A 9,588-nucleotide genomic window follows, 5' to 3' on the forward strand; every position below is an offset into this window, starting at 1 on the left:
AAGGGGGGTGTGCCCTCAGCCCTCATGGAAAACGGAAATAAAAATAAATAAATACACATAAATTTTCAAATAAAAGTAAATGTAAAATATAAATGTAGATATAAATATCAGGAGGACCACGGGGGTGTGCCCTCAGCCCTCATGGAAAACGGAAATAAAAATAAATAAATACACATAAATTTTCAAATAAAAGTAAATGTAAAATATAAATGTAGATATAAATATCAGAAGGACCACGGGGGGTGTGCCCTCAGCCCTCATGGAAAACGGAAATAAAAATAAATAAATACACATAAATTTTCAAATAAAAGTAAATGTAAAATATAAATGTAGATATAAATATCAGGAGGACCACGGGGGGTGTGCCCTCAGCCCTCATGGAAAACAGAAATAAAAATAAATAAATAAATGAAAATTTTCAAATAAAAGTAAATGTAAAATATAAATGTAGATATAAATATCAGGAGGACCACGGAGGTGTGCCCTCAGCCCTCATGGAAAACAGAAATAAAAAGAAATAAATACAAATAAATTTTCAAATAAAAGTAAATGTAAAATATAAATGTAGATATAAATATCAGGAGGACCACGGGGGGTGTGCCCTCAGCCCTCATGGAAAACAGAAATAAAAATAAATAAATACAAATAAATTTTCAAATAAAAGTAAATGTAAAATATAAATGTAGATATAAATATCAATACAAAAATAAATATAGATATAGATATATAGATATAGATATAGATATAGATATAGATATAGATATAGATATAGGTATAGATATATAGATATAGATATAAAAGTAAATGCAAATATAAACGTCTATAAATATAGATATTAAAATATAAATATAGATTATAGATATAAATATAAATATGGATTATCATAAAATAAGCATATACATTTTAAATATAAATATGAATATATAAACATGAAATTTATCTAAACTTATATCGTTTATTCATGTATAAACTTACATAAAAATTTATAAAATTAGGTTAATAAATTGAATCAAGAATTAAAATTTTAAAAATTGAAAATAAAAAAATTAAAAATAAAAATAAAATAATTAAAAAATAAAAAATTAAAATTTAAAATTAAAGTGGAATAAAACTTTAATTTAAAAATACTTCAAAATAATAATAATAAATGCATAAAATAGTACAAAACGATACATACACAATAAATGTTTTGTATTATATATCTTATGCAATGTAACAACATTTAATAAATTAAAAAATCAATAATAATTAGTGATAAATATTAATGAAAATAATAAGAAATGCCTGGGAAAAGAAAACACTATCTCAGCCATTATCTCATTATTTTTGATGCAAATCTTTGTATATTTTCAGGTCTAATCAGCAAGAAAGGAGAGCTCAGTGGAGCAGGAACATCCCTGGCTCAAGGACACCCTGGAATTATCAAGCCTTAAGGATGGAATAAATCAAAATGTCAGTGAGGGTCTGTGCAGACATCGCTGACCTGGCAAAAAATTCAAGGTCTCTGTGTCCTAGAGCTGAGTTATCTTCATTTTAATTCCCACCTGGACTTTGGAGATTCCCCTGGACATTATAACATCCACTAGAATATCCACCTGGATATCAGAATATTCACTTGGATATCGGAATATCCGGGATATTACAATATTCTGGATATCAGAATATCCACCTATATCCATTTAAAACCCCAAACTTTCCTTTGTCACCTGCTCCAGGTCACCCTGCCTTGTCACGGGCGTGGACTGAATTATTTCCACAGCTCCTTTCCAAGCTGGGAATATTTTCCACGTGTTTGGAAAATTCCGAATTAATCCAGCACCGGGTCAGGGCTTGGGAACGGCTGGGTGCCGACAGCGATGGGCTGGGCTTGTGGCCGGCTCGGACAGAAATAATTAGAATACTTTGAGAAATAGCAATAATATTTTAAAGAATAATTAGAATATTTTGAGAAATTATCAGAATATTTTGTCTAATGATGTGTTTGGGCCGGGGGAGGGAGCCGCACACCAGGAACGAATCCCAGTTTCTGGAAAAACCGGGAGAATCATCCCCGCTGTATGCTCATAAGAGCTTTGACCAGCCAGGGACCCCAGAGCCCGGATAGCTCAGTCGGTAGAGCATCAGACTTTTAATCTGAGGGTCCAGGGTTCAAGTCCCTGTTCGGGCGATCGTTCTTTTTCCATATAATATTTTTTTTTTTTTTTTTTCATTCCTGCCACGATTCCCCCCAGGGGCAGCCAGGACTCTCCGGCGGGCAGCGCTGGTCGTGTCGCAGGTGTAAAAAAAGGATTTTTTGGGGAAAAAAAATAATTATGCGGTGAAAAAATGAGGAAAAGGCAACTCGCCCGAACAGGGACTTGAACCCTGGACCCTCAGATTAAAAGTCTGATGCTCTACCGACTGAGCTATCCGGGCTCTGTCGTCGACGGTGGCGCTGCTGGAATATCCCCGTGTAAAGGAACTGCGCGGCTACCGGGACTTGTGTTTCAGTCTGCACCCCACTATCTGCACCCCGGTCTGCACCCCCTAACTGACCCCTTCTGCCTGTACCCCACTGCCTGCACCCCCACTGCACCTCAAGATCTGCACCTCATTGCCTGCACCTTCCCTCCTGCACCCCCCAACTGACGGCAGCATCCCGGGGGTTCCATGGGGCAGCCGGAGCGTGCTGGGGACACGGGGGGACTCTGGGAGACACTCGGGGACACGGCGAGGGGTCAGCCCGTGCTCTGTGCAATGCGGAGGGACAGCGGGAACACCCCGGGGACATTCAGGGGGACGCTGGGGGACACCAGCCGGGGCTCTGAACATCTCGGGGACATTCAGGGGGACACCAAGGGACAACAGCCGGGGCTATGGCCAATGAAGAACATCTCGGGGACATTCAGGGGGACACCGGGTGACACCAGCCGGGGCTCTGAACATCTCGGGGACATTCAGAGGGACACCAGCCCGAGCTCTGGGCAATAAGCAGCACCCCAGGGACATTCAGGGGGACACCGGGGGCCACCAGCCGGGGCTCTGAACACCCCGAGGGCATTCAGGGGGACACTAAGGGACACCAGCCGGGGCTCTGAACACCCCGAGGGCATTCAGGGGGACACTAAGGGACACCAGCCGGGGCTCTGAACACCCCGAGGGCATTCAGGGGGACACTAAGGGACACCAGCCGGGGCTCTGAACACCCCGAGGGCATTCAGGGGGACACTAAGGGACACCAGCCGGGGCTCTGAACACCCCGAGGGCATTCAGGGGGACACTAAGGGACACCAGCCGGGGCTCTGTGCAATGCGGAGCGCGGCCGGGAGATGGCCCCGCACGGCCCCGCGCTGTGCCCGCCATTGTCCGCCGCCTCCGCCGCGGAGCTCCCGCCTCCCTCCGGCTCCTCCCGCATCCTCCCGGCTCCTCCCGCATCCCCCCGGCTCCTCCCGCAACCCCGGCCCCGCCGCCGCCGCCGCAGCCGCTCGGAGCAGGTAGGGCCGCGGAGGGAGCGGGGGGCTCCGCTCGGCTCGTCCCGGGGTTTCCCCGCTAAAAATTGATATTTTCTATTTAAACGGAGCTCTGTGCATCCGTAATTTTCACCTCCCGGGGATGATGCGGGTCCCGGAGCTTCCCAAGAGCTGCGGCTCATCTTGGGAACCCCGAAAGGGAACGCGGGGGGAATGCGGGGCTGCCCCTTCCCAGGGCACGCGGAGGGGTCGGGGGTCTCCCCTCGGGAATTTGGGGGGTTTGGAACAATGAGATGGTGCCCGAGGAGCGGCCAAGTTGGGCAAAGGGGGCGGGGTGGGTCGGGGTCTTGTCCCCTCCCCACAGGGACAGCGATGGGGACAGGGGTGGGGACAGAGATAGGGAAGGGATGGGGACGGGGATCACGGAATCGTGGGGCGGTTTTACTCTTGGTTTTTGGTTTTGGACCCTCTGGTCCCCACCCCCTGCCCTGGGCAGGGATGGCACCCTTTGGATCAGTGGCTGGGGACAGGGACAGGGACAGGGACAGGGACAGGGACAGGGACAGGGACAGGGACAGGGACAGCCCAGCAGTGCTGAGAGGCCGAGCAGGATCAGCTCCATCCCAGCCCTAAAACCGCACGGATTTCGGGGCAGGAGGCTCCGGTGAGGATGCTGGTGGAATCCCTGCTCTCCTGCCGATCCCAGCCCTGCGGGAATCTCGTGGATCAGAATTCCAGAGGTTCGGGAGCTGCTCCCGCTGGATGAGGGAGCTCCGGGGGCTCCCTGCTCGTGTGTGCGAGGCCGAGCACGGCTGGGATTGTTCCCGGCGCCTGGGCCCGGCTCCATGAGCACCAGCGTGACCGGGAAAATCAATCCTTCCTTCCCGGAGCGGCAGGGATGGGAGCTGCTAGCGAGGGAATGCTCCTGGAGCCTGGATCTCCCAGGAAAATCAATCCTTCCTTCCCGGAGCGGCAGGGATGGGAGCTGGGGCTGAGGGAGCCTGCCTGGAGCCTGGTATTCCCAGGAAAATCCATCCTTCCTTCCCGGAGCGGCAGGGATGGGAGCTGCCGGTGACGGAATGCTCCCGGAGCCTGGTATTCCCAGAAAAATCAGTTCTACCTTCCCAGAGCTGCAGGAATGGGGTAACAGGGAGCTGGGGGGGTGAGGGAATGCTCCTGGAGTCCAGGTTTCCCAGGAAAATCCATCCTTCCTTCCCAGAGCAGCAGGGATGGGATAACAGGGAGCTGGGGGTGAGGGAACCTGCCTGGAGCCTGGTATTCCCAGGAAAATTCATCTCTTTTCTCTCGGAGTGGGAGGAATGGGGTAACAGGGAGCTGTGGGATGGGGAAACCTGCCTGGAGCCTGGTATTCCCAGGAAAATTAGTCCTTCCTTCCCAGAGCAGCAGGGATGGGATAACAGGGAGCTCTGGGGTGAGGGAATGATCCTGGATCTCCCAGGAAAATCCACCCTTCCTTCCCAGAGGGGCAGGGACGGGATAACAGGGAGATGTGGGTAAGGGAGCATTCGGAGAGCCTGGTATTCCCAGGAAAACCCACCCTTCCTTCCCAGAGCTGCAGGGGCGGGTAACAGGGAGCTGGGGGTGAGGGAATGATCCTGGATCTCCCAGGAAAATCGATCCTTCCTTCCCAGCGCAACAGGGACGGGATAACAGGGAGCTGGGGGTGAGGGAACCTGCCTGGAGCCCGGATTTCCCAGGAAAATCCATCCTTCCTTCCCAGAGCAGCAGGCATGGGATAACAGGGAGCTGGGGGATGAGGGAACGTCCTGGAGCCCAGATTTTCCAGGAAAATCCATCCTTTCCTTTGCAAAATGAGAGGAATGGGGTAACAGGGAGCTGTGGGATGGGGAAACCTGCCTGGAGCCTGGTATTCCCAGAAAAATCAATCCTTCCTTCCCAGAGCAGCAGGGATGGGATAACAGGGAGCTGGGGGTGAGGGAATGTTTCTGGAGCCCGGTATTCCCAGAAAAATCAATCCTTCCTTCCCAGAGCAGCAGGGATGGGATAACAGGGAGCTCTGGATTAAGGGAACCTGCCCAGAGCCTGGATTTCCCAGGAAAACCGATCCTTTCCCTCTCAAAGTGGGAGGGATTGGGATAGCCGGGAGCTCTGGGCTGAGGAACCCGCCTGTCCCGGGTTTCCTGGGGTAACCGCCCTGGCCAGGCACCTGCCCCACCTCGGAGCACAGCCCCAAATTCCAGAGCATCCGGAGGATCGGCCCTTCCAGCCCTGCAGCCGGGAATTCCTGGCCTGCTGCAGTGGGAGCAGGTGCTGCGTGTGGGAGCGGGGCTGGGATGGACTGGGATGCGCCAGAATGGACTGGGATTGACTGGGATTTACAGGGGTTCACCAGGATTGACTGGGATGTACTGGGATTGACTGGGGTTTACCAGGATTCACCAGGATGCACTGGGATTCACTGGGATGTACTGGGATGCACTGGGGGATGTATTGGGAGGTACTGGGGTTGACTGGGGTTCACTGGGATTCACCAGGATGCACTGGGGTTCACTGGGATTCACTGGGATGTACTGGGATGCACTGGGGGGTGTATTGGGAGGTACTGGGGTTGACTGGGGTTCACTGGGATTCACCAGGATTCACTGGGATGCACTGGGATTGACTGGGATGCACTGGGACTCACTGGGGTTCACTGGATTCACCAGGATGTACTGGGATTGACTGGGATGCACTGGGACTCACTGGGGTTCACTGGATTCACCAGGATTCACTGGGATTGACTGGGATTGACTGGGATTCACTGGGGTTTACCAGGATTCACCAGGATGCACTGGGATTCACTGGGATTTACTGGGATGCACTGGGGGATGTATTGGGAGGTACTGGGGTTGACTGGGGTTCACTGGGATTCACCAGGATGCACTGGGGTTCACTGAGATGAACTGGGATGCACTGGGATTCACCAGGATTCACTGGGATGTACTGGGATTGACTGGGATGCGCTGGGACTCACTGGGGTTCACTGGATTCACTGGGATGCACTGGGATTGACTGGGATGCACTGGGGTTTACCAGGATTCACTGGGATGTACTGGGATTGACTGGGATGCACTGGGACTCACTGGGGTTCACTGGATTCACCAGGATTCACTGGGATGCACTGGGATTGACTGGGATGCACTGGGACTCACCCTGGGATGATCCCAATCCTCCCCACATCCCTGGGATGACGCTCCCAGTCCTCCCCGCATCCCTTTTTTCCTTCCAGACTGTTGGATTTGCTGGATTTGGGATCGATGGATCCATTTGTGGCTCCAAAAGTGTTTTGGGGTGTTTCTGTGGTGTTTTGGGGTGTTTCTGTGGTGCTTTTGGGTGTTTCTGTGATGTTTTTGGGATGTTTTTAGGCCACCACCCCCTCCTGTCCCCACTGCCCCTCCTGTCCCCAGGTGGGTGGCAGGAGGAAGCCGAGATTTGCATAGGACACGGGTGGTGGCATCGGGGACAGCGTGACACCACCTCCAGCATCCCCCGGGGGTGGCCTTGACCCCCGAAACCCCGACCCTGGGGGCTTTGGGAAATTCCCAAAGTCTGGGTGTGGGTGTGACACGGGGACAGGAGGTGGCTCTAGGTGGGGTCTGGAGCTACTTGGGGACACCTTGGGGACATCTTGGGGACATCATGGGGTCCCATGGGGACAGGAGTCAGGATCTCTTTAAAAGGGGGGGTCTCAGGTGGGATCCTGAGAGGGGGAAGGGAGGATGGGGATGCTCAAGGAGCCCCCAGGATCCCATTCCTGGGCGTGGGAAGCCAGGGATCTGCCACGGGATCCTGCCAGGTTTTCTGAGTTCAGGGAGGCTCCAGAGGCCCCTTTAACCATGGCACCATTAAAATTCCCATTAAAATTCCCACTAAAATTCCCATTAAAATCCCCATTAAAATCAGCCCCTGGGATTCCATCCCTGGGCACGGGGAGCCAGGGATCTGCCACGGGATCCTGCCAGGTTTCCTGGGATCAGGGAGGCTCCCTTTAACCATGGGACCATTAAAATCCCCTTCAAATCCCCTTTAAAATTCCCACTAAAACCCCCATTAAATTCCCATTAAATTCCCCATTAAATTCCCAATAAATCCCTGCATCATTCCCTGACCCAGCATCATTTCCAGCTCCTGGACCAGCACTTAGGGGCTTTTCCATGGGATTATTTTGCTCCTTTTGGGAAGGGAAGGGGCTGAGCCACCTGCTCAGTGTCCCCAACCCAAGTGATTGGTTAAAATTCCCACTAAAATTCCCATTAAATTCCCATTAAATTCCCATTAAAATCCCCATTAAAATTCCCAATAAATCCCTGTATCAAGAGGCTCTGACCCAGCATCACTTCCTGCACTTAGAGGACGATTTTGGGGCTTTTCCATGGGATTTTTTTGCTCCTTTTGGGAAGAGAAGGGGCTGAGCCACCTGCTCAGTGTCCCTAAACCAAGTGATTGGTTAAAATTCCCACTAAAATTCCCATTAAATTCCCATTAAAATTCCCAATAAAATTACCAATAAATTCCTATTAAATTCCCATTAAATCCCAGTATCAAGAGGCTCCGACCCAACATCAATTCCTGCTCCTGGACCAGCACTTAGAGGGCGGTTTTGGGGCTTTTCCATGGGATTTTTTTGCTCCTTTTGGTCAAACCCCATTCCCGTGGCAATCCCAGCCCCACACACTGGAAGGGAAATGCAGATGTTTGTTTTGGAGAGCAGCACGGAGCTGTGGCTTCGTCAGCCACAAAACTCAGCCGGGATTTTGTTGCTTTTGGGTTAAAAGCAGATTTTCCCCTCTGTTCGCCTTCCAGCTTTTGGGATTTCTGCTTTTCCAGGAAAAAGCCACAGCTGCCAGCAGAGCCCTGAAATGCCAGGGGAAGGGAACATTCCCAACCTCTCTTTTCTAGCTGGAAAGCACCAAAATCCCTGGGGGCTGGGAAAGCCCAATTCCCAAACCCAGTGGGAATTGTGGAGCTCATTGGGAACCATCTGGTCCTGCAGAGCTCGGGGTCAGGAGGACAAAAACCCCCCAGGAGCAGCCTGAGGACACCCTGGGATGGACAGGACGCTGGGGTGGGGTGTGGGGGCCACTTTTGTGGTCCCCTGGCCTCTCCTGGGTCCGGTGGTTTGGGATTTAGGATTTTCCTGCTTTCCCCCAAAATGGGCATGGTGATGGCCAGGGGTCTCCCAGTAAAATATTTGTTGTTATTGGGAAGGGGGAGTGGCTCCTTTTGACCCTAAATTGGGGCATCAGCAGAGCAGAGGAGAGCCTGGGGGGGCAGTGGAGCCAAACCCATCCAAACCCCCCAAAACTGGAGGGCCCATGAACCAAACCCATCCAAAACCCCAAAAAATAGGAAGTCCCATAACCAAATCCATCCCAAACCCCAAAAATGGGAGGTCCCATGTGCCAGATCTGCCCAGAACCCCAAAACCTGGAGGTCCCATGAGCCAAACCTGTCCAAAACCCCCAAAAATAGGAAATCCCCTGAGCCAAACCCTTGGAAAACCCCAAAACCAGGAGGTCCCATGACCCAAACCTGTCCAAAACCCCAAAACTGTAGGTCTCATTAGCCAAACCCATCCAAAACCCCAAAAACTGGAAGTGCCATGAACCAGATCTGCCCATAACTCCAAAACCTGGAGGTCCCTGCTGGTGATTTTCAGAGCTGAGCAGTGCCTGGGTGGGTGCTGGGGAATTTCTGTGAGATCCAGAAATCTCCTGCCTTTTCCAGGCCGTTCCCAGTTCCCTCTGCTGAAATGAGAGATGGGAGCTGCCCCCTCAGCACCCTCATCCCGTTCTGCCTTAAAATTCCCTGGATTTGCTCCCAGGGGTTGATTTTTCCCTCAAATCATTGGGCACCCATCCATCAATCCCTCACCTTTCCCCACTCCCAGCATCAGTCCCTCACCTTTCCCTATTTCCAGCCATCCATGGGTGCCATCCATCAATTCCTCACTTTCCCCCGTTCCCAGCATCAATCCCACACCCTTCCCGACCCCCAACATCAATCCCTCACCTCTCCCCACTCCTCATTAACCCCTTAACCATTTCCTCTCCCAGGAGCAGCACGATGCCGTTCTCCTGACGCCGGTGCCGCTCTCCGGACCCCGATCCCGGCAGGA

General features: G+C 51.4%; 2 non-coding genes across 2 annotated transcripts; one reads left to right on the forward strand and one right to left on the reverse strand.

Annotated features, from left to right (window-relative positions):
* The first annotated feature begins 2,094 nt into the window (after positions 1-2,094).
* On the forward strand, positions 2,095-2,167 carry TRNAK-UUU (transfer RNA lysine (anticodon UUU)). Its single transcript has one exon. It is a non-coding gene; the product is annotated as a tRNA-Lys (tRNA).
* Positions 2,168-2,342: 175 nt separating this feature from the next.
* On the reverse strand, positions 2,343-2,415 carry TRNAK-UUU (transfer RNA lysine (anticodon UUU)). The gene has a single exon. It is a non-coding gene; the product is annotated as a tRNA-Lys (tRNA).
* Between the last annotated feature and the right edge of the window lie 7,173 nt (positions 2,416-9,588).

This window comes from Ammospiza caudacuta, chromosome 24 (genome assembly GCF_027887145.1).
Source record: "Ammospiza caudacuta isolate bAmmCau1 chromosome 24, bAmmCau1.pri, whole genome shotgun sequence".
Classification (NCBI taxonomy): domain Eukaryota; kingdom Metazoa; phylum Chordata; class Aves; order Passeriformes; family Passerellidae; genus Ammospiza; species Ammospiza caudacuta.